Genomic DNA, 25141 nt, shown 5'->3' with positions numbered 1-25141 from the left:
TTCAGAGAGTCCCAACCAGCAACAGGATCTTGCCACATACAACCTGTCAACTTTAGACTTTTCAGTCTCCGTAATGGTATGAAATACATGTGTTTTCTTTATCAACTACCCAGTGTCAGGTATTCTGTTATCAGTAACAGAAAATGGACTAAAACAGAGTCTTAGTATTACTATCTCCTGTTGTTAAGTTCAATGGATTATCACAACTATTCCAGACAAGAATACAACTGCTCCAGATGTTTAAGGAATGAAGGTTTGCATCACCCTGCCAGGTAAAGACCCAGGACCAGCAAAGGGGCTTGCTGAAGACAAAGAGAATACAGAATGGGTAGCAGTAGAAGGGAGTTAGAAATACCAGACAGGGCCAGGCGCGGTGGCTCATGCCTGTAATCCCAGCACTTTCGGAGGCTGAGGCAGGTGGATCACGAGGTCAGGAAATCAAGACCATCCTGGCTAACACGGTGAAACCCCGTCTCTACTAAAAATACAAAAAATTAGCCGGACATGGTGGCGGGCACCTGTGGTCCCAGCTACCCAGCAGGCTGAGGCAGAAGAATGGTATGAACCAGGGAGGCGGAGCTTGCAGTGAGCCGAGATCATGTCACTGCACTCCAGCCTGCGAGACAGAGTGAGATTCTGTGTCAAAAATAAATAAATAATAATAATAAAATAAATACATACATACATACCAGACAGGACCAGGTTACAGAAACAAGGATTAAAATTGTCACTAGTATTTTCTATCTACTTTGTTAAGAATACATTTGCATGTTATATATGAATATATTAGGCAAATAACATTGTTTTTATTTCTCTTCTTCTTTTATCACAAAGCACAAGAATGTGTTAACTTGATACTAACAGTTAAGTGTTAGCAATTTAACATACTTGTATTGAAGTTATGGGGTATCAGGAGAAGAGTAAACATCACCCACAAACTTCTACTGCTCTTAAGAAAAATAGTGGCCGGGCGCAGTGGCTCAAGCCTGTAATCCCAGCACTTTGGGAGGCCGAGACGGGCGGATCACAAGGTCAGGAGATCGAGACCATCCTGGCTAACACGGTGAAACCCCGTCTCTACTAAAAATGCAAAAAAATTAGCCGGGCGTGGCAGCGAGCGCTTGTAGTCCCAGCTACTGGGGAGGCTGAGGCAGGAGAATGGCGTGAACCCGGGAGGCGGAGCTTGCAGTGAGCCGGGATCACGCCACTGCACTCCCACCTGGGCGACTGAGCGAGACTCCTTCTCAAAAAAAAAAAAAAAGAAAAAAGAAAAATAGTATAGTGTGTTTTGGTTGCACACAGGATTGTTGCATCATGTTAGGTAGAACTATTGCCTTGTTATTGTCTGTATCTAAAGATTAGTTATGGCTTAAGGTGATACATATAGGTGCCAACTAGAAAGGTGCGGGACTTGTCATGGTTAATTTAAGGTGCTGACTGGATTAAAGAATCCCTAAAGAATTGGTAAAGTGTTACTTCTGGGTGTGTCTGCCAGGGTGTTTCCAGAGGAGGGTGGTACGAGTCAGGAAGTTTAGTGGGAAAAATCCACCCTCAATGAGGGAAGGCAGCACAATCTCGTTGGGGTCCAAATAGAACCAAAAACGAACAAATTTTTAAAGTTTTCCTGTCTCTCTCCAGGAGAAAGTATACTCCTTTCCCTGCCCTTGGAAAATAGAACTCCATGATCTATGACCTTGAAACTCCAGAACTTATACCAGTAAATGCTTTGGATTCTCAGGCCATTGGTCCCAAACTGAGAATTACACCAAGAGCTTCCCTGGTTCTGAAGATTTCAGCTTTGGACTAAGCCATCACACTACAGCATCCAAGGTCCTTAAACTCACAGATGGCTGTCTTGGGAATTCTCCGTCTCTACAATGTTACACGAGTAAATCCCCAAACAAAATGCCATTCATCTAACTATTGTCTATCTATCAACTCTCCAACTACGTATCTATCTGCCTGCCTACCTACCTACCTACCTCCCTGTAGTTCTGTCTCGCTGGAAAAAAAACCTGACAAATACACCCATAAAGACTTCAGCCAAACGGCGCAATAGTATGTCTTTCTCTAGTTGCTCCTCCACCACCCCTGCTGCTTATGTGTGTGTGGCCTGGAGAGCTCTTCTCTTTTCACTGGCACTTCAATGAATGCTGCCCTCTTCTTACTGGGATTGGTGAGTAATACATTACTAGTGCCATTATACACATTGTGTTGAGTTGCCTCCTCTGTATTTCACTTTACGAACACACATGGATCTCACTTTTCTCCCACTTAGCACTCTCCTGAAGAGTGGTTACCTTGGTAGAAATAAACTAGACACAGGTCAGACAGGAGCCACAGGGTATCTTACAGTATAAACAAGTACTCTCTGAGAAGGATACCTGGATGTAAGCTGGACAGTTTGGCTTTAGGTCATCGATCAGGATAAGTAAGCATCCCATGAAAGGCACAGCCAGTACCAAACCCTGAGTCGTACTGGGCAAGGCTATAGGTTATAGCCACTGTCCAGAGAGGCCTTAACAGCAAACAGAAGTAAAAATAAAACACATGCTATGCAATAATTTTACAAACTATAGTTCCAGGAATCCTTGAGAGGGAAAGTAAAAATGGCAAAGCATTATTTGAAAGTTTGTGCTGGAGTCGTAGCTCTCCAAAGATAAAGAAAAATCTCAGGCCTGGTGCAGTGGCTCACGCCTGTAATCCCAGCACTTTGGGAGGCCGAGGTGGGTGGACCACGAGGTCAGGAGATCGAGACCACCCTGGCTAACACGGTGAAACCCCGTTTCTACCAAAAACAAAAATATTAGCCGGGTGTAGTGGCAGGCACGTGTAGTCCCAGCTACTCGGGAGGCTGAGGCAGGAGAATGGCGTGAACCTGGGAGGTGGAGCTTGCAGTGAGCTGAGATCCCGCCACTGCACTCCAGCCTGGGTGACAGAGTGAGACTCCAACTCAAAAACAAAAACAAAAACAAAAAAACAAACAAAAAAACTCTATCTAGAGCATTTGAGCCCTAATAATAGAAATATAAAAAATGATCTCTGTAACTTATTTATGTATTTATTTAATTTATTATTTAATGGGGTTTCACTATGTTGCCCAGGTTGGACTGCATGGTTATTCACTGGCACAATCATAGCACACTACACAGCCTCAGATTCCTGGTATCACATGATCATCCTACCAACCCTCCCTAGCAGCTGGGACTGACTACAGGAGTGTGCCACCACTCTTGCACAGACACAATTTTTAAATCAAGACAGTTGCATTTCTTTTTCTTCTTTCCCATAGTCATTCTAATCATGTGAAGAATGATCACACAAATCATTTTATGATTAGTTACTGAAGATGTAGATGCATTATAGTTTCCATACAATCTTTTATGCTGTCCACTTGTTACCTGGATCAACTTTAGTTTTGGATACTTGAGAAGAAGAATGGGCTTTAGTGTTCTCTGAAGAATAGAGTGAGTAAAATAGAAACTCATCTCATTTATATTTTATACTGCTATTGCATTTGAACCATGAGTTTTAGGTTCCATGAAGGCTCAATTAAGTTAACAGGAAGACCTGATCTCAAATATATGAGACATGTCTACACTTCTATTTATTTTGAAATAATTTTAGATTTACAGAGAGTTGTTAAAATCTCACATAAAGTTGGATATACCCTTCAATTTCCTGTAATATTAATATCATACACATAACCATAGACTATCTGTGAAAACTCAGAAACTGACAAAGGCACAAAACTATTAACTAAAGTACTGACTGTCTTCATATTTTACCAGGTTTTCTACTAATGCCATTTTTCCTTTTTTTGGATCTAATCAAGGATAACATGTTTACCGTCAAGTGTATTATTATTTATTGCAGCATAGCCAATTACTATGTAGCTTAGTGACTCAAAAGCACACACAGATTACTCACAGTTTCTCTGGGTCAGGAATCCAGATGTAGATGATGGCCAAGGCTGAGGTCTCACCTGAAGGATCAGCTGGGGAGGAATCATCTTCTAAGTTCATGTGATTGACCAGGTTGATATTTCACTGACGAATTATTCCAAACCTTTAAAATATCAACAGCAATGTTTTACTAAATGTTCTCAAAAAAAAAAAAAAAAAAAAAACAGAGAAGAGATCAGTGTGCAATGTGTTCTATGAGGCAGTTTCCTCTGAGGTTACAACCAGTCAAAGACAATCCAAAAAACGAAAACTATAAACTAATATGCTTTATGGATACCCAGGCAATAATTCCCAAGGAAATAGTTTCAACACAAATCAGGATCATAAAACATAATTAAACACTAATTTATCTACTTATTTACTCAGGATAATAAGTTTAGTGAAACATATAAAAAGAATTAGTATAATAACTATAATATAATAAATGACAAAATTTTCATTATCACATCTAAAGATATGGAATAAGCACTTTCCAATTCAAAAACTCACTCACAGTAAACACACTAAACACATTCTGCATAAAGGGAATGTTCTTACCTAAAACAGGCACCTGTGAAAAATTCACATGACAACATATGGTATCAAGTAGGTCTCAGTAATATTCCCAAAATTATAAACACACAAGGTTACCTATTCCCACTAACTCAACTAAACATTATGCTTGAGGACATAATTTATAAAAGTAGGATAGAAAAATAAATAAAGACTTCCAAATTGAAAGGGAAGAAGTCAAACAATCTATTGGCCAGTGACATAATCTAATATATAGAAAATCCTAAAAAATCCACTAACATAAGGTTGAAACAAAAACAGAATTCAGTATGCATGATCAATGTAATAAATTGCATTCTTATATAATACAAACTAATCAAATAATGAAACTCAAAATAATTTCATTTAACATGGCATCAAAAAGGAATATATTTGAAAATAACATAACTGTAAGATATATATACTGAAAATTACAAATAATATTCAAGTATTAAAGAAATTCTAAATAAATGAATAGAAGAATTAGTGTAATATACTATATAAACTAGATTTTCATTGATCAGAAAGCTATTAGGTATTAACCAAGATGCTTATACTTTCTAAATTCATCTTCAGATTCAATACAAGCCCTATTAAAATTCTAACTAATTTTCTTTTCATTTTTAGCAGTTCTTGGACCACTGATTCTAAAATACACAGAAAAATGCAATTGATCCAGAACAGCCCAAAGAATGTTAAATATTTTTTACAGAAACTCAAATGATGTTTATAGAAAGTCTGCCCATAGGGGAATGGGGCATAATTCCCTGCTTTTTATGTATGTGCTGGGCATAGTGATGTTTTTTTCCAAAAGGTACAACACAAAAAGAGGAATTATATTAATTTTATAGTGAAGAAAACTGAGCTAAACTGCCTCATCCATGTGATCAAATTAACATTAACCATGATAAAGCAGCTGGGCACAGTGGCTCACACCTGTAATCCCAGCACTTCAGGAGCCTGAGGTGAGAGGAACGCTTGGGGCCAGGGCTTAGAGACCAGCCTGGGCAATGTCTTGAGACTCTCCCTCTATAAAAGTAAAATGAAATCACCCAGATGTGGTGGCACATGCCTGCAGTCCCATCTACTCAAGAGGCTGAGGTTGAGGATCATTCAAGCCCAAGAGTTCGAGGCTGCAGTGAGCTTTGTTCACGCCACTGTCCTCCAACCTGAGCAACAGAGTGAGACCCATCTCAAAAAAGAGAAAAAAAAAAGTGATAGAGCATGTTGATACTATGTAGTCTTGTCACAATATCATGAGAATAAAACCTTCCCTCTGTGGTTTTCCTCTGCTAAATCCACAACAGTCATTAGGAAAACACCAGAGACATCCCAAAGGAGGGATTTCAACGACATCAGAAATAGGAAGAATCTGAGAAACTGGCACACAATACCTAAATGTGATGTGGTGTCCTGGGCGGAATCCTGGAACAGAATATGGACGTTATGCAAAAACAACATCTGATTGTGAACGTTGGTGAATGATAATGTATAATATTGGTTCATCAACTGCAACAAGTGTTTCAAATGAATGTAAGAATTTATAAAAGGGAAATTATGTGTTGAGTATATATAAACTCTCTGTATGTACTTCTAACTATTCTGTAAATCCAAAACTATCGTAAAATAGATTTTAAAAAACAAATAAATCATCCTGGCGCTGTGGCTCACGCCTGTAATCCCAACACTTTGGGAGGCTGAGGTGGGCAGATTATGAGGTCAAGAGCATCCTGGCCAACATGGGGAAATCCCGTCTCTACTAAAAATACAAACATTAGCCGGGCGAGGTGGCAGACACCTGTAGTCCCAGCTACTCGGGAGGCTGAGGCAGGAGAATCGCTTGAACCCGGGAGGCAGAGCTTGCAGTGAGCCGAGATTGTGCCACTGCACTCCAGCCTGGCGACAGTAGGAGATTCCATCTCAAAAAACAAACAAACAAAAAAATAAATAAAACATATATATTTTAAAAATTATACTATCGAGCTTACTAAGCAGAACACTGTTGATCTTGTAGTATCCCAGATGCTCACTTCCCTATTCCTACCCTTTTTGTTACCCTGGTGAATATTACTATTACTTTTAATTTTCCTTTTTCCATTTGCAAACTTTTCTTTCTTAGTTTTGGTCTCTAAATCTGTATTTGTAAATAATGTCCTGTTCACTGTTTCTTGTCTTCACAAATAGATAATTATATGTCTTTATCTATATGGCTCAGTAAAATCATGAGAAACATTCAGAGAAATCCAGATTGTGATACATTTTACAAATTATGTGACCTGTTTTCTCACAAAGGCCAAGGTCAGAAAATAAGTGAGGACTGAGAACCTGCCCCAGATTAAGTAAGACCTGGTGTTGGCAGGTGAGCGCTGAGATGGTGCACAATGATCCTCACAGCTTAGTGTACATATCCCAATATTCTAATCCTTTCAACTTTGGGGAGAAACTGAGACTTGCTTTGATACATCAGAAGACTACATCGTGATAGGACGTCACCTGAGTGATTATGTTACCTAAGATTATGATACCTGTCTTGCTGCAAGCTCTCCCCCATGGTGACTTTGATGACACATTCTGTCATGGAAGAGAAGCCAACCTAGGAAATAACTGAATGCAGCCTCTGGCCACAGACAGCAAAAAACTGAGGCTCCCGTTCCAGTATCCTGCCCTAGAGGTTGCAATTTATATTTACAACTAATCTAAGCTCCTTTCATATAAAATTATACTGCTTCGGAAGTGGTGTAACCATCTTATAATAGTTCTATTTCTTCCTTTTTCCTGTATTTTTCCTTTTGTTCCTCTTTTCCTTTCATTTTACTTATAGGTGTGTATATATCTTACACTTACAAAAATATAGTTAAATAAATTGCTTTTTTTTTTTTTTTTGAAACAGAGTCTTGCTCTGTCACCCAGGCTGGGGTGCAGTGGTGCGTTCTCAGCTCACTGCAACCTCTGCCTCCCGCATTCAAGCGATTTTCCTGCCTCAGCCTCCTGAGTAGCTGGGATTACAGGTGTGTGTCACAATGCCCAGCTAAATTTTGTATTTTTTTTTTTAGTAGAGATGGGGTTTCACCATGTTGGCAAGGCTGGTCTCGAACTCCCGACCTCAGGTGATCCACCCACCTGGGCCTCCCAAACTGCTGTGATTACATGCCTGAACCACCGCGCCCAGCCTTGCTACTATTTTTTTGAAAGGCACCTGTCTGCTACTGAATATAATTATTTTAAATAAGCTGTTATATGTAAAATCAATTAAGAATATGAAGATTAAAAGCTTTTCTTATCTTGAGTAACCAATAAAAAAGTATAAAAAAAGTCTGAGATGCCAAGAAAGAATATTGAATTATATGAAATGCTGAATAAAAACCACAAAAAAAGGAAAATGAATGGAAAAATGGAAACAGGGGCAGCGCAAAAACAAGAAGATAGTAACAAACACGGTGGATATTCATCCAACTGTATCAATAGTCACTTGGAAAAAATCTCAAAACCTAATTCAGAACAAACATAACCAGAATATCAAGATATGTGTGAGTTAATTTATGAATTAATTTCAATATTGCTTTCATTTGTATATGAATCAAACGTAAATTTAAAACTCTAGACGAACTTTTTCAGTAAGTTTAAATAAGTCTATTATGTGTATAACCGTTTAGATAGAGATAGTATTATTTCTTTGAGATCCTACTTAAGTCTTTGATTCATTGACATACTGTGGATGTCCCCAACAAGACTACTACAGACATTACATATTCACCAATCTGACCTTCCCTTTAGTGATACAAAGGCCAGCTCGCTTGTCCATCTTTCTCTGCGAGTCTGGTGCATGTTGTTCCTTACTCAGCTTCACACTGACAACTACATCCATATAGGTGGTGGTACAGTAACGATGGAGTCACTGCAGGAAGAATGAAACAAAATGTTGTAAAACTTATGGGGATTGGACATGGCTTATCACATTTAAAAATGGATGATTTATCTGGAAGGATGGATTGCAAGACAGCGCACCTCAAACAATGAAGGACAGTGACATCTGAGAGAGGCGAAACAATGAGGGTTTACTGTTGCCTCAGGTTACTGCTTGGGGAGAGTTTCCAAGCTGTGGTGTGACACGGACTCTGGAAGACAGTCGGAGCTGAGAATATGGAACTGACTGGAGAAAGAGGTGGCTGAATTTCATGAGGCGGGAGCACTCAGGACAACACCCATGCAGGCTGGACTGCGGTGCCATCATCACTCCACTCAGATATGGTTCACAGGAGTACTGGAGCAGTACAGAAACAAAAAGCAAAGATACAAAGAAAAGTAATTTAAATGAATTCTTTAATAAAGAATAATTCACCTTTATGCTTTCATCTCATTTCTGACTACAAAAACACAAAGTTTTCCATGACTCAGTGATCCTGCATCAAGCCCAAGGATGAAGGATATTTTTAGAAATAAAGTAAATGGTGTGTTAGGTAGATTTAGTGACCCTGTGTGGACACCAACCTGCCTTTCCTATGTTATCCTGCTAGTTGTGGCTGGTAAAATCACTACATTATGAAATAGTTAAAGTATAGCTGTCTACTTATAAGAGAACATTTGTCACCAAAAGGAGGAGAAGTCAATCAAGGTTTCTTCCTTCACTGATTTTCCTTTAAAAAATCTCCAGTTTCCTTTGCACTTTAACACTATTTTTTTCTCTGTTCATCACTCCATGAATGCCACAGGCTGTGTAGTTTGCATGAAGTATAGGTAGCTGTTTAGACACAGTGAAATTAAGTTAAATTGTAACCCAGTATAGCATTTTCCTAAAAATTACCTGTGTATTTTTTCTCTTTCTCAGTGTTCACCTCTTGCTTAGCTCCTTAGAAAGGCAAATTGAACCTCTTCCTTCCTTCGTTTCCACCAGTGAAACAACCTGCAGGGACTGCCAGCTTATCTAAGTATGTTTCCTTAGACATTCTAAGGACCAAATGTTGAACCAAAGCAGGCACCATCCAGAATTCTCCCTCACAGGGAGACTGTCTCAAGACAATAGTTAATCCACATTCTGACTCTGTCCTCAATGACACTGGTCAGACTAACGGATGACCTCTTAGCTAAGTTTTACAGCAAGTCACATAGACCCTGCACCTCCATGTTCCTTGCATGCCCTGCATAAGAAAGTTTCTCTTCTTAAAACCCTGCTTTCTTCCCAGAACACTGAAGCGGCCCCTTTAGATATGAACCTGGCTCTTCTCCATTGCTAAACTGTAAAATAAAGTCACTTTCTTTTTACCACCCTCATGCTTGTTATTTGATATTGTAAGTGACAAGTGGCCAAACCTGTGTTTGGTAACAAATTTGGTGGCCCACATGGGGAGCATTATGTGCTCTGGGCAACCCAAGCCTGTGAGCCTGGTTTTGCTACCAAGGTGGAGGGGTACCTGTGAGTACCAGCAGCTGAAGGCTAGCAGACCCCACGGCAGGAACGTTAGGGAACTTCCAAGTGGCTGCTGAAAATCTTTCATTTCCTAGACCCTCCCTTTCACTTCCTCGCACAACTTCTGCAGCCATCAACACTTGGCTGGTACAAAGAATGTGATCTCTGAAGAAGCTGGCAACCCTTGCAACCAAGTGAGCTAGTGGGATTGCACCCAGCTTTCCCGTGTCTTCTGGGGTGTCGCTGGGGCTCTGCTGTTTCACCTTGTCCACTAATGGGACTATCATTTGAGTGTTTCACGGATTTGAATTTGTGGCACTCCTGGGCATTGCTCCACTTGGTTTCAGATACCTGTGGAGCTGTTTTGAACAGAGGAAAGAAATTCAGGATTCTACCCAGCCCTTAACTGGGGTTTGTTTGGAAGCTCACCATTTGTTTGTAAGTGTGAGTGTACCACCTTTGAGTGTGGGCCCTGATCTCTTTCTATCCTTTTCACTTTCAACTTCATCTTCCTGATTATCTTGGAAGCCACCTACAGCCTTACTCATCTCAGTCAAAGGTACCCCTGGCTCTCTCCAGCTGTAAACAGTTTCCTTTGCCCATGACTTGCAGAGGTGGGAGGGATTCGTCTCACACTGTGCATGTCGAGGGTACTGGGGCTCTCCCTGATGGGATGTCAGCAAGAGTGGCGGGGGTACCAATCCTATACCATGCAGCAGCTAGAAGGTTCACAAATCTCCTTTTCTATCTTTTTCTCTTTCCCTCCTTTGCAGAGGCTTGGCAGGAACTTCATATTCTCATTCTCTTTGGGATTTCAGCTGGCTACTTACTAAGACCTACTTCTGTGAACATTTTAAAAAGAGAGGCAAACTATAGCAAGAAAACTTGAGAGCTCAAATGGTTAACTGCAGCTATTAAGTGAAGCAGAGTCATGAAAACCTCTCTTTCTTCCTCTGTTTTCTTTTCTGCCTGCTTCAGATTGGCTGTTACTAAGCTGTTGGTGCTGTGATAAGACACATTATTTACGGACTAACTAGAAAGTAAACACAGGAAACTTGTTTAAAACTGAAGGAAAAAAAAGGTAAAAGATGCTTTTTTAAAAACAAAACTGCCATAAAGATTGCTTTACTCAAATTTTGGTTCACAGCTTTCATAGATTATATATTGGAGAAAACACAATTTAGCCATGGAAACAGGTTCCAGTTTTGTCAGAAGATAACGTGTATCCAGCTATTTTTTATAAAATACTGAGTGTGTACTGTTACTTTACGGTTGGAATCCCAAGGTAAAAGCTATGAGGCCTTTGCTTGTGTGTGTATACCTGTTTAGACATGTTTGTGTGTATGTACATATGTAGACGTTTGTGTGTATGTACATATGTAGACGTTTGTGTGTATGTACATATGTAGATGTTTGTGTGTATGTACATATGTAGATGTTTGTGTGTATGTACATATGATGTTTGCGTGTATGTAGATATGTAGACATGTTTGTGTGTACATATCTAGATATGTCTGTGTATGTACATATATGGACATGTTTGTATGTACATATGTAGATATGTTTGTGTGTTATGTCTAGCCTGCTACCAAATTGACTTACAAGTAAATAAGCACTCATAAATTAAGTCAGGAAGCTTTTCAAGTTCACATAAATTTAATAATCCTTGACAAATAAAACAGGTTTTAAGATTATTGGTGACATAACATTAGAAATATCTTCAAAATGATCAGTTTTTTTTTTTTTTTTTTGAGACGGAGTCTTGCTCTGTCGCCCAGGCTGGAGTAGTGCAGTGGCCAGATCTCAGCTCACTGCAAGCTCCGCCTCCCGGGTTCACGCCATTCTCCTGCCTCACCCTCTGGAGTAGCTGGGACTACAGGCGCCCGCCACCTTGCCCGGCTAGTTTTTTGTATTTTTTAGTAGAGATGGGGTTTCACCGTGTTAGCCAGGATGGTCTTGATCTCCTGACCTCGTGATCCGCCCGTCTCGGCCTCCCAAAGTGCTGGGATGACAGGCTTGAGCCACCGCGCCCGGCCTGATCAGCATATTTTTATCTGAGTTTACTGAACAAATGGTTTTGTATTTATCTCTGTCTATATATTAAGGTGTCAGGATACGACATAAAGGCTCTCGGACCATAAACCCAGCCAAAAACAGAATGATTTTTGTTTGTGATTTTATAGATGAGTTAGACTAATTTAATATTACTAGTTCAATGAAAACAGTTAAATCTTCTGTGCTATTAACAAAATGTGCATATATTGAACTTTAAGGTTCTTACTTAGGTAACACACCTTATGTCCACAGACGTTAAAAATGGGTAATAGGGACATAACTAAATAATTACTACTTTTGTGTAATATCTCGGTTTTCAAAAGTACTCTAGGTAAACTGTTAAAATGGAAAAACTGAGTACACGTTAATGAGATCAATGCTTCTAAGTGAAATTTTTGTATAATTTAAAATCTTAAAATCATTTTGGATGCTTACTGGATGTCTGGGTCAATTCCAATTAAGAAAGGGTTATTATATAGAGAAAACTGTTCTAAAAATTGTGAAATGTTTCTCATGTATACAATACTAATATCTGATAGTTCAGGATTTCTTTTTTCCTAGGTTTCTACAAAATGTGCCAAAGAAGAGGTATCCTTCTTGAGAAAAAGAATTCTTTTGTCTAATTCAAAAGTTTTTTAAAAGTTGATTCAAATTACGAGCTTGAAAAGGTTATTTATGAAACAAACTAGAAAGGAAGCAGTAAATGGTGAAGAGAGATGTGAAGAAAGATATAGACAAGAACATGTATTTCTGGTAAGGAAGGTTATCAAGAAAAAAGAGTGATTTTATACGAGAAAGAATCTTGCATGGTAAATTATTCTCCTAAAGTAAAATGACTGGTTATTTAAGAAACAGGTTCTTATTACAAGGTTAATCTAGAAAAAGAAAATCGAAAATAATTTTAAAAAGACACAGGTACCATAGGACAAGTATACAGTCCAAGCGTGTAACAGATGGTCTGTGTAAGTCATGATAAGGCTCATGAAGGGAAATTTATAAAAGGAATCTTGTATGTAATTAAGTTAGACATAATTAAAAAGGAATTGTTTATAATAGTCTTTCTAAAGAATGGTCCCCTATATTAAACCAATATTTTCTTAAGGTATCAATTTGCTCTTAATAAAATTACAAGAAATTTTGATTTTCTATTCCATAATCGATTTCTTTTGAAAACTTCTGAGATTCATATCTCAACTGTTCAATTGTTATCTTGCTGCTATCAGCTTTTTCTCCCTTTGATGTGGCCTGGGATAACTCTATCCTTCAGCTTCCTGTCAGCTCCTGTAACTTTTCCTAGTTCTAAATGTTGTGGCCTGGTGCTGAAATATTTTATCTTAGAGGTCTATAAAAGCAGTGTTTTCCTCCAGGATAACTTGATTCTATACTCTTGGGTTTTTTTTTTTTGGTGTGTCTAAATTTTCACTGTAATCAGGAAACTTACCATCCAGCTACTAAGAGTCATCTATTCCCCAGTTCTACTCATAACCGTGTACACACTCTTCCCATGTTTAAATTCAAGCACTTTTTATTATAAGTTGTACTTCCAGATTATCTAAATGGGCTTTCCCCTAAGGAGAGGCAGTCGCACTAAAAAGGGTTTTCCTTTGACTTTTTGGTAACTGCCTTAAGAAACAAGATTTTACATTTCATCATAGTTCCTACGTTGCCTTTATAAAGTGTTTAATTGGTTTTTAAAAACCTATGAAATTTGAAAGGAGTAAGGTTTTTACACATGTGTAACTTTCTCTATTGCCTTTAAAATCTTTCAGTGATCACTTTGGTTAAATGAATAACTATTGTTTTATAAGGACCTGTAGTTTGTTTTTGATCAAATATTTTAAGCTTTCTAACATCTTTGAAAGACATCTCCAAAATTGAATTCTAAATTAAGTCTCTGACTTATTGCTGGGACTTATCAAAGCCAAAAAAAATTAATCACTGTGAAGCGTATCACCACCTCCAAAACACGGAAAAAGTTCTTATCAGGTGCTATTAACTCATCTTTGTGGTGTTAAGGTACAAGGAATTGACTCCTGGATACATGTAGCTCCTCTAAAGAAGACAGACTCCTGCCAACATCTAACATCAAACTCAAGTTAACCGAAGTCTCATCTTTAGACTCAAGCAAAGGCAATAATCAAAGTACACTGCTTTCATGCAACACAGGGATAGGCCTGTATTATACTTTATTCAATAATGTTGCTTCTAACTGAAATCGAAATATATGAAATATCATATAATTTATTTTGTGCCTTAACAACAAATAATTTAAACGTTTAGTTACCTATAGGCTTCTTTTCCTGCCACTTTTTTTTTTTTTTTTGAGACAGAGTCTCGCTCTGTTGTTCAGGCTGGAGTATAGTGGTGCAATCTCGGCCCACTGCAATCTCTGCCTCCCGCGTTCAAGCAATTCCTCTGCCTCAGCCTCCCGAGTAGCTGAGACTAGAGGCATGCACCACCATGCCCAGCTAATTTTTTGTATTTTAGTAGAGACAGGGTTTCACCATGTTGGCCAGGATGGTCTTGATCTCCTGACCTCGTGATCCATCCATCTCAGTCCTGTCACTCTTAGAACAAGACAATGCTTATGGCATTTTCGCTTAAAATGTTGCCAATGGTGAATATTTTGTTTTATTAATATATCCAGAATTTAAAACTGTTCAGTTCCTCCAGACCCAGGGACTATCATGGAATATATGAATGTGTGAGATTGTAAGGGCCGGTTCTTGTGAGATAAAATTAATTCAGATTCCCCAAATCAAGGATGGGCACACAGATGCCTGTACTTACGTTTTGTATAGCTAGTTAGATCATTCCTATCAGCCAAGATACAAGAGCTCAATGCATACAATTCATAGACAATTCAGTTATATAAGCTTACCTTTTGACTTTTAGTTGTTGGCGCTTACATTGCTTAAAAGGGGTTTTAAGGACTAATGACTGCCTGCCCACCTTCATTCCAGTCTGGCCTACAACATCTAATTGGATATAAGACTTTTGATTCTCAGTCCTACCATAGTGGGCGCAGCAAGGAACATGATGGACCCAGGTCAGGTAGCATGCCACTGTGGCATTGACATGAGAAAAAATAAAAGCGTGGCTACCAATATTGCCTCTGGCATACCTTGACACAAAAGAGGAATATAAACTATAAGATAAAATCCCAAGCCCCCGCCAACTTAATGGACACTCCCTACCCCCATACTAGCCACAGCAACCTGAAAAACTAATTCAGGCCATGACAACAAGAGGGGTGTTGAACAGGCTTTACTATATCTTCCTCCCATCATGGGAATTTAGGCATAACTGATCAGCATTAACATTACAATAAAAATTGTAAAACAGACTCTTTATAACAATAAAATTCCAAATTATGAACAGGATTTAGGAACATGCCAGACAAGAGTTAAGTCTCACATTCCTACACTTTTAAAAAAGCAGACTATGTTTACAACTGCCACAAGGTTTCTTTCTTTCTCTAGCAGCAAAACAAGCACTAGCCTCAAGATAAGTTGACTTACTGACCCCTAGCCACTGTTCCACCAGCCATAACTACAGCTTGAAGTAGACAAGAGACCAATTTCAGTAACTTTCTCCTGATAAAAGATCACTGACCATAAACCAGTTTTGGCCGGTTTACAGTAAATGCACACTTGCATACCTTTGTCCTCAAAAGAACTTTTGAAATATAGGGCATAATTATAATACATTTAAAAGTTAAGTCTCTGCCCCAAAATAAATGAGTCATATGTTCCATGGATATTTGTTAATACACATGGGTCAGGACCACCTTCATGAATATTTACAACTCCTCCTGTAGCCTGTTAAATATGTATAGTTAACCAACTTGTCCTCCTATCTCCACAGGAGCTCTGGGTACAACTGACACTGGGGGCTTTCCACTGTAATTAAGACTAAATGCTGTGTGTACTTCCTGGATAACTCCAGAAACATATCCTCAGCCCTAAAAGACATGCACAAGCAAACTAATGCTATGTCTAATCTCATGATGTCTTTAAATCATATGGCTTTAGATATCTTCACTGCAGCCCGGGGTGGCACTTAACATTCATTAAGGTTGACCATTTTACACACACACACACACACACACACACACCCCAGATTATTCTTACAATCTAATATAACCCAAGCTATGCATGTAGATACCCGTATTTCTGCTATAGATGCTCTCTCAGGACTCTATGACATCATGATTTAGTCGGCTTCCTGGTGCAAACAATACTTATATATATATATATTATTAATACTGTTAAATGCCCTCTTCAGCTGCTATGAGTTTTATTACTGTTGTACACTCTACATGGAGAGGCAGGAAATCATTCTCAGAAACTCTTGGATCCTCATACCATACATGCACAGTAAGTTCCTGCTGGAAACTCAAGAATATTTCCAACTCCAAGTAAACAGATACCATTCTAATGCTCTATAACTATGGCCCCTTTCAGTAGGAAGCAGACCAAATGAATATGATGCTCCAATCCCATAAAAATAAAGTGGAATATTACAGTGGGTGCTGTAACCAAGTACTTCATTTTCCTTAAAAAAAATTTACTTTTTCTCCTGTGTGTTTATGTCTTACTTAGCTCCTTAGAAATGCAAATTCAAGGCCAGGCGCAGTGGCTCAAGCCTGTGATCCCAGCACTTTGGGAGGCGGAGACGGGCGGATCATGAGGTCAGGAGATCGAGATCATCCTGGCGAACACAATGAAACCCCGTGCCTACTAAAAAAAATACAAAAAACTAGCTGGGCGAGGTGGCGGGCCCCTGTAGTCCCAGCTACTCAGGAGGCTGAGGCAGGAGAATGGCGTGAACCCGGGAGGTGGAGCTTGCAGTGAGCTGAGATCCGGCCACTGCACTCCAGCCTGGGCGACAGAGTGAGACTCAAAAAAGAACAAGTCTCAAAAAAAAAAAGAAATGCAAATTCAAACTTTTCCCTCCTTCCTTTCCATCAGCCAAACAACCAGAAAGCACTGTCAGCTTACCTAAGTATATGTTTTCTTAGAAATTATCAAATCTTGAACCAAAATAAGCATCCGCCAGGATTCTCCTCCATAGAGAGACTGTCTCAAGACATCAGTTAATCCACAACCTGACTCTGTCCCCAGTGATGCTGGGCACACTAACGAATGACCCATGACTGAAGATAAATCATCCAGCAAGTCATGTAGATCCTGCACCTCCACACCCCTTCTGCATACCCTGCTTGCCTAGCCAATATGGTGAAACTCCATCTCTACTAAAAATACAGAAGACTTAGCCAGGTGTGGTGCCGCACACCTATAATCCCAGTTACTTGGGAGGATGAGGCACAAGAATCGCTTGAACCCAGGAGGCGGAAGTTGCAGTGATCTATGATTGCACCATAGCACTCCAGCCTGGGCGACAGAGTGAGATTCTGTATCAAAAAAAAAAAAGATAATAATAAGACTGTGAAATTTGCATAAAGATAGAAGAAACAACCAGTAACCTAAAAAATAAAAACAGAGCTACAAAGCAGACATATACGTATATAAAAATTAATTTACACATTGATGCATAGGGGAGAGATCAATTTTTAATAAAATGTTCCAGGAAATTGAATATCCACAGGGAACAACCAAGATCTGACCTTTGACCTCACATACACACAAAATCAATTCTAGTTGGTTCATAGGCTTAAATATAAAAATAATACAGTATTCAGAACACAATTTAGGAAAATATCTTCACGACACAGGGTAGCGTGAGCTGTCTAACTAGACCTGAAAATTATTTAGCATGTAAGACAAGACACATTCTACATAGTCGAAGTGAGCAAAGACTCTGGGGCAGACAGTATCAAACTCAAAGTTCCTTTATACCTTTCCTGCGGAAAGTCAGCTCAGACTCCAAAATGGAGCACGGGAGTGAAAATCGTGCTTATTTCTTGAGATGTCAGTGTGTATTGTAGGAAATGATACCATACAAAGCATGCAGTATATTATAAAGCCTATACTAACCCCTAAAAATTAATTTTCTAATAAATTATGAGATATATCATTTGTGTCAATTGTAACATGTCATTACTTCATACACCAGAATGGAAGAACAAAACCACTAACAAATGAAGAAACTAACACTTTTATCACTTATAAATCACATAGTAATAATGTAAATACATTATAATTACTGGAAAAAGTATTTTCAATGTGCACACATGTGGATATTTGTCTTGTGTCATTCCTATGATTACATGGGATGGAACATACAAGAAAAACACATTGACAAAGGTTTTCCTAAATTTTCTCTCATTCAGATGTAACTCTCCTGAATCACTCTTCAACTCATCTTGCCCATAATTTCCCCCATATTATTATGACCTGTGCTAATCTGAAGCTTTGGTGATGCTGCACTTCTTGTGAGATTCCTATGTTGCTCCTGTGAGTTTATCTTTCCAACCTTTTGAAACCCCCTATGCAAGATATGATGTTAATGATATGATCTGAAAATGTCAATGGAAGGTTTATAGACCAAGCTCATGTATGTGTAAATGAGGATAATAACACTATGGTTGCCTTCTCGTCAATAGTGTTTTAACACTATCAAATTTAAGGTACATCTGTGTTTCATAAATGTGAAAATGTGCCCTCTACGATGAGTGGAATACACTGTCCTCTGTGACTGCCAATTTCTAGGTGTTAGATTATGGTGGCTCATCAACTGTATTCTTATCTGTTGTTGAAGGAATATGCTTAAATATTATCACATAAGTTTACCAAGCGCACTTACATTCTATGTAGCTATTAGACACATTAGAGTTACTAGTGGAACACTCGAATTCTTATGTTATGCATGGAAATGTAGTTTTATGAACTATGGTTTAAGAAATCCACTGAGGAAGAAGATAGCAATTATAAAGAGTTACTTGAAAAATTCACTGGAGTGATAGCTTTCTAAAGACCTAGAAAAAGCTGTATCTTGAAACTTTCCACTGCAGTCTTAGGAATATGACCAATGATCCTTGTAAGCTTCATTATAAATTCCATCCTTTCAGCTATAACATTTATGCAACTCTTTTTTCTTCACTCCCATTTGCCGTTTTAACCATATGGCTGGTGATCATAGAAATCACTTTATAATTAGTCACTGCAGACCTACGTAGATACATAATGGTCTTTATAAAATGTTTTAATCTGTCCCCTTGCTACTCTGGTCAATCCTAATTTGGGTACTTGGGTTTGGGGACTGGTTTTGGTGTTCCCTCAGGAATACACTGATAGAAGAGGAAACACATAAAGTATGAACTTCTGTATACCCCAAATTCAGTCAACCTCCTAAACGACGGGAGTTTAGAGTTTATGTGTATGCAGAAACTCACATACAAAAACAAAAACTCACATAATTTAGGAGGTTGACTGAATTTTTCCCTACAGTTTTAAATTCCAGCAAGGCTAAATTAAATACAGATAAAGTCATGTTCTCAAATATCCAGGACATTCTTCCATTGAACTCCAACTTCTACTCAGGTTAGAGTGTGGAGTCCAAGTGTTGGATATTTGCTTCATGATCTGGTCTAGAATTTGGTTTCTTTTAAATGGCATCTCTTTTAAAATTGTGGTGTCCAGGCAGCTTCTAAGGAACTGCTGGTTTCAGGTATTGTGGGAAGTCACATCGTCCATGCAGTGAGAGTGTGTCTGGGGACTCACTGCTCAGCACTTTGTCATCTGCTTTCTCCACTCACTAGCATCCAACTGCACAAAACCTGTGTGTAAAAGATTCATATCCAGGTCTCTGTAAGCAGGGTCTGGCCTAAACCCATTTGTTAGAAACATTTGTTGTACTCTGCTTACCTGCTACCTTGGTGGCTTTCGGGTTGGCAGTGGGCAACAGAATGCATGGTCCCAAACAATTCCTGATGGAGTCTGTAGAATGAAAAGAACTAAATTAGGACAAATTTTTCTGAAAGGTTTGAAGGTACAGTTGTCTTTTGATTACTTGAAGAAATCCCTATACCAAGAAAACATTATCCTGAATGCAGAAATATGATTTATGTTCCCTATCACTGAAATTTCTAATTCTTGGCTTCTAATATCTGAGTCATATCTCCCCAAAATGCTTCAATGGGATCCTGAATATACACTGCTAAATGATGTCTGCACATGGGGCTTTCTGGGATATGTGAAGGAAAGGCAGCTTTTTCTGAGTAAGTGGTTGTTGACACTCCAACTGGTGACTGGGTAACAGAGAAGGAGAAAAAGGATGACAGTCCCTAGAGCTTGATGGTGCCTTCCCGAAGCAGGTGCACCTGGGTTTGGAAAGGCAACTAGATAAAAAAGGCTCATTTTCTATTCTCTCCCTATGTACCCATTCATCTCTGGAAGCCAAAGATTTTTGCTTATGTCTTTGTTTTCTTTTTAAAGATATAATAATTTTAGAAAACAAATTTATTTTGAAATAATGGCAGATTTACAAAAAGATACACAGGTAGAACAGACAGTTTCATATACCCGTCAGCTAACTAAAATGTTACTATTATAACTATAGTATATTCATGAAAACTAAGAGTTTCACTATGTTTCAAAACTATTAACTGATCTACAGACTTCCTTCATATTTTACCAGAATTTCTAATAATGATATATTTATCTGTTCCAAGACCTAATCTAGAATACCACATTGCAATTACTGTCAGGTATATTACTTAAGACTTGGTGCATAACAGACTACTATACATCTTAGTGGTTCAAAACCACACACATACTACTCACAGTTTCTCTGGGTCTTCGGTCCAGATGTAGGTGATGGCCCAGGCTAAGGCTCAGCTGGGGAACGGTCTCCTTCCAAGCTCATGTAACTATTCTTAGGATTAACCTCTCTGACCACAACAAGAAGAATTCATCAGTGAATTACTGTAATCATTTAAACAATTAATACTAATTTATTACAATTTATTCCAAAAAAGTGGAGAAAACATGATTTCCCATTGTATACTGAGTTAGTTTACCCCGATACCACAGCCAGACAAAGATGTTTCAAATAGGGAAAATGAAGAACAATATACCTTATGAATACAGGGGCAAAAATCATCAAGGAAATATTAGTAAAACAAACCAGAAACGTGTAAAAAGTATTGTACGCTATATCAAGGGTATTTACCTCAGGAAAGCAAAATTTGGTTCAACATACAACTAGTGCTGTGCACTGTATTCATATAATAAAGAACAAAAACCACAGAATCATCTCAGAAGATGCATAGACACTTGAGAATTCTCCAACTCCCTATGAGAAAAATACGCAGCAAATGAGGCAGATAAGGGAACTGTATTCCTTTTGAAGGGGATCCATGAAAAACTAACATATCATCATAAGTTATCTGAAACGTTCACTAATTTCTCGAAGATTAGAAACAAGACAAGGATTTCCATTCTTCACACTTGTTTTCAACATTGTACTAGAGGATACAGACATGGCAGTTAGTCTAGAAAAATAAATATAAGGCTTCCAGGATGGAAAGGAAGTCAAACTCTGTCTGTTGGCATATGACATGATCTTATGTATAAAACTTCTAAAGGACTCTAATCAAATATGTTTAGAATTTAGAAATGAGTTAAACAAACTTGCAGTATATATGGTGAATATATAAAATCCTCTGAATTTCTATATGTTAGCAATTAATAATCTAAAACAAAAATCTCAGAATGTTCCATTTGAGATGACATCAAAAATAAGTTTATCAAATTAAGTATAAGATATATACACACAAACTAGAGAAAACATTTTGAAAAAAAAATGGAAAAAAACCTTTGACTATTCATTGCTTATAAAGGTTAATGTTGTTAGGCTGGCAATATTTTCCAAATGGATCTATAGATTTAATGCAACCTCTATCAAAATCCTAGGTGACATTTCCTTCCTCTAAATTCACAAAGCTTATGTAAAGTTCATATATAATGCAATAGACCCAGAGCAGCCTAAATTATTTTGAGAAAGAACAAAAAAGGTTGGCATGGGAGATACATACTTCCTGACTTCAAAACTCACTGCAAAGTAATAGTAATCAAGATTTATGGTACTAGTATAAGAATATAGATGTTGATCAATGTAATAGAATATAATGCTCAAAAATGAATACATACATTTATAGTGAAATAATTTTATAATGTCAGCAAATAAATTATATATGGATAAATATTTAATAAAATATTTCTAAGCAAGTGCATATTCCATGCAAGTCGAACTCCTGCCTCACATTGAAAATATAAGTGACTCAAAATGATCATATATCTATATATAATAGCTAAACAGGCCCCAAATATAGAAAATAACACAGGAATACATCTTTGTGGTCTTAGGTTAAACAATCTTTTCTAAGATATGCCAAAAGCAAAAGGGAAGAAGAAAAATCAGGCATATTAAACCTCATTAGAATGTGAAACTTTTATGATTCACACTGCACCAACAAAAATAAAGACACCCAAAGAATGGGAGCAAATATTTGCAAACAAAAGCAAAAATTGGCAAATGAAACCTAATTAAACTTAAGGACTTCTGTACGGCAAAAGAAAACTATCTACACAATGAACAGACAACCTACAGAATGGGAGAAAAGTTTTGCAACCTATGCATATGACCAAAGTCTAATATGCAGCATCTATAAGGAACTTAAATAAATGTTCAAGAAAAAAAAACCAACCCCATAAGAAAAGAGGGCAAAGGACATGAACAGACACTTTCAACAGAAGATATATATGTGGCTAACAATCATATGAAGAAAAGCTCAACCTCACCAATCCTGAAAGAAATGCAATTAAAAACCACAACGTGATACCATCTAACATCAGTCAGAATGGCTATTATTAAAAAGTCAAGAAATAGATACTGGCAAGGTTGCGGAACAAAGGAATTACTTACACACCGTTGGTGGACGTCTATATTAGTTCAACCATTGTGGAAGGCAGTGTGGAGACTACACGAAGACCTGAAAACAGAAATATCATTTAACCCAGCAATCCCATTACCGAGCATATACCCAAAGAAATAAAAAGCGTTCTGTGAAGAAGACACATGCATGCACAGGTTCACTGCAGCACTATTCACAATAGCAAGAACGTGGAATCAACCTAAATGCCCATCAATGGTGGACTGCATAAAGAAAATGTGGAACATACAGACCATGGAATACTATTGCAGCCATAAAAAATATCATGTCCTTTACATGAAAATGGATGGAGCTGGAGGCTATTATCCTTAGTAAACTAATGCAGGAACAGAAAGCCAAATACCTTGTTTTTTCCCTTATAAGTGGGAGGTAAATGAGAAGAACACATAAACACACAATGGGGAACAACACACACTGAGGCTTATCAGAGGGTGGGAGGCGAGAGCGGATCAGAAAAGATAACTAATGGGTACTAGGCTTTAGTACATTGGTGATGAAATAATGTACAACAAACCACCATAACACAAGTTTACCTATGTAACAAATGTGCACATGTACCCTGAAACTTAAAAGTTAAACTAAAAAGCAAGTATTGGCCGGGCACAGTGGCTCAAGCCTGTAATCCCAGCACTTTGGGAGGCCGAGATGGGCGGATCACGAGGTCAGGAGATCAAGACCATCCTGGCTAACACGGTGAAACCCCGTCTCTACTAAAAAATACAAAAATCTAGCTGGGCGAGGTGGCGGGCGCCTGTAGTCCCAGCTACTCGGGAGGCTGAGGCAGGAGAATGGCGTGAACCCGGGAGGCGGAGCTTGCAGTGAGCTGAGATCCGGCCACTGCACTCCAGCCTGGGCGACAGAGCTGGACTCCGTCTCAAAAAAAAAAAAAAGGCAAGTATTTGCAAGTTTTATAGGTGATAATGGTCTATTTTTAATAATATACGGCAACATCTTAAGAGCTCAAAAATAAAAAGGCATATATCTCAATCAAAAATGGAAATTATTCAAATACCCAATTCTCCAAAAAAGCTACAGTCATATCCAAATCACACGAAAAGACGCTCAATGCCTTCTGCCATTATGAGGTAGGAGACTGGCAAGTTGTTTTCTAGTCACAATCCTGTTGATTAAAATAAGATTGGATCCAGACAGCACATAGTGAAGAAACTGGCAAAAGAAGACAAAGGGATCCCTGGTTGTCCTTATTGCTGACTGGCATGAGACATTCCCTCCAGCGCCATGACTGTTTACAAATTCCATGCCAACAACCTGGAATTTACCACCTCTTTCCATGGCAACAACCCAGAAGTTACTGCTCCTGTCCTGGAAAGTTCTGAATAACCTGCCCATTAAGTTTCATTGGTCCACCCCTCAATTTACATGTAATTGAAAGTAGTTTTACCTTAGTGTAAAGATAGTTGACAAGAGCCCATAGGTTACCAACTGACGCAACGCCTATGAGTTAGCCCTGCTCTTAAAGAAGCAGTACTGCTCAATAAAAGACTGCCATCTATCACCACTGGCTTGCCCTTAAATACTTTGCTGGGCAAAGCCAAGAACCCTGTCAGTTGAAACCCCAAATTTGGGGCTCACCTGTCCTGCAACAATGGGGGGCGCGAAGTCTAAAAACACATGATATATACTTCAAAAATCTAAAAGCTATATTGCTATGTGAAAAAAACAAGTTGGAAAAGGCAAAATACTGTGTAATTCTACCTATATGACTCTCTAGAAAAGGAAAAAAGTATAGTGATAGCAAAGAGTCTGGTGGTAACAGGGGGCTTAGGAGAGAGAAAGGTGGAATCAGTGAAATACAGGAGGTTTCTTTGGGGCAGTGAAATTACTCTCTCTGATACTGTATTGGTGGATACATAATAATGTTTTCTGAATCCTAAAGAACTTTATAACACAAAGAGTGTACTACATTATGCAAATTAAAAATCTTATTTAGTAGGTAGAGGGTTTCCAAGGAGGAATGTCCCCAAAAATAATATAACTATGTAATGAATGTATGGAATAACCTCACTAAAGAAAGTGGAGGAAAGCAATGGACCTAAGTAACTTGGGTAGTAAGCGGACATGCCGAGGCTAAAAGCCAAAGTATTTATACGTAAGTGCTGTACTTTACTTGGTGAAATTGTTTCCCATTGGAGTTTAAGTTACCTGTTCTGAAACCACTGTGCATGTATGTTCAGGTAGTATGATTAAAAGAACAGCATCAACTTCTTCACAGGGAGAGTAAAAGACTACATACATCATTCATGTGGT

At 38.3% G+C, this 25141-nt stretch overlaps 1 long non-coding RNA gene across 2 annotated transcripts; it reads right to left on the bottom strand.

Moving 5' to 3' along the window:
- Nucleotides 1-3767: 3767 nt before the first annotated feature.
- On the bottom strand, nucleotides 3768-24251 carry LOC117070968. 2 transcript variants are annotated; one of them, XR_004432114.1, is made up of 7 exons: nucleotides 23886-24251; nucleotides 22846-22912; nucleotides 20703-20809; nucleotides 19785-19856; nucleotides 8502-8757; nucleotides 8260-8391; nucleotides 3768-4068 (listed from the first exon to the last, which is right to left on the bottom strand). It is a non-coding gene; the product is annotated as an uncharacterized LOC117070968 (long non-coding RNA). The 2 variants fall into 2 exon arrangements; XR_004432115.1 differs by having other exon boundaries at nucleotides 24087-24109.
- Between the last annotated feature and the right edge of the window lie 890 nt (nucleotides 24252-25141).

Source organism: Trachypithecus francoisi, unplaced genomic scaffold, assembly GCF_009764315.1.
Source record: "Trachypithecus francoisi isolate TF-2019V2 unplaced genomic scaffold, Tfra_2.0 Lachesis_group3, whole genome shotgun sequence".
Taxonomy (NCBI): domain Eukaryota; kingdom Metazoa; phylum Chordata; class Mammalia; order Primates; family Cercopithecidae; genus Trachypithecus; species Trachypithecus francoisi.
The sequence above is the reverse complement of the archived record's forward strand: the minus strand, read 5'-3'. Positions and strand labels throughout refer to the sequence as shown.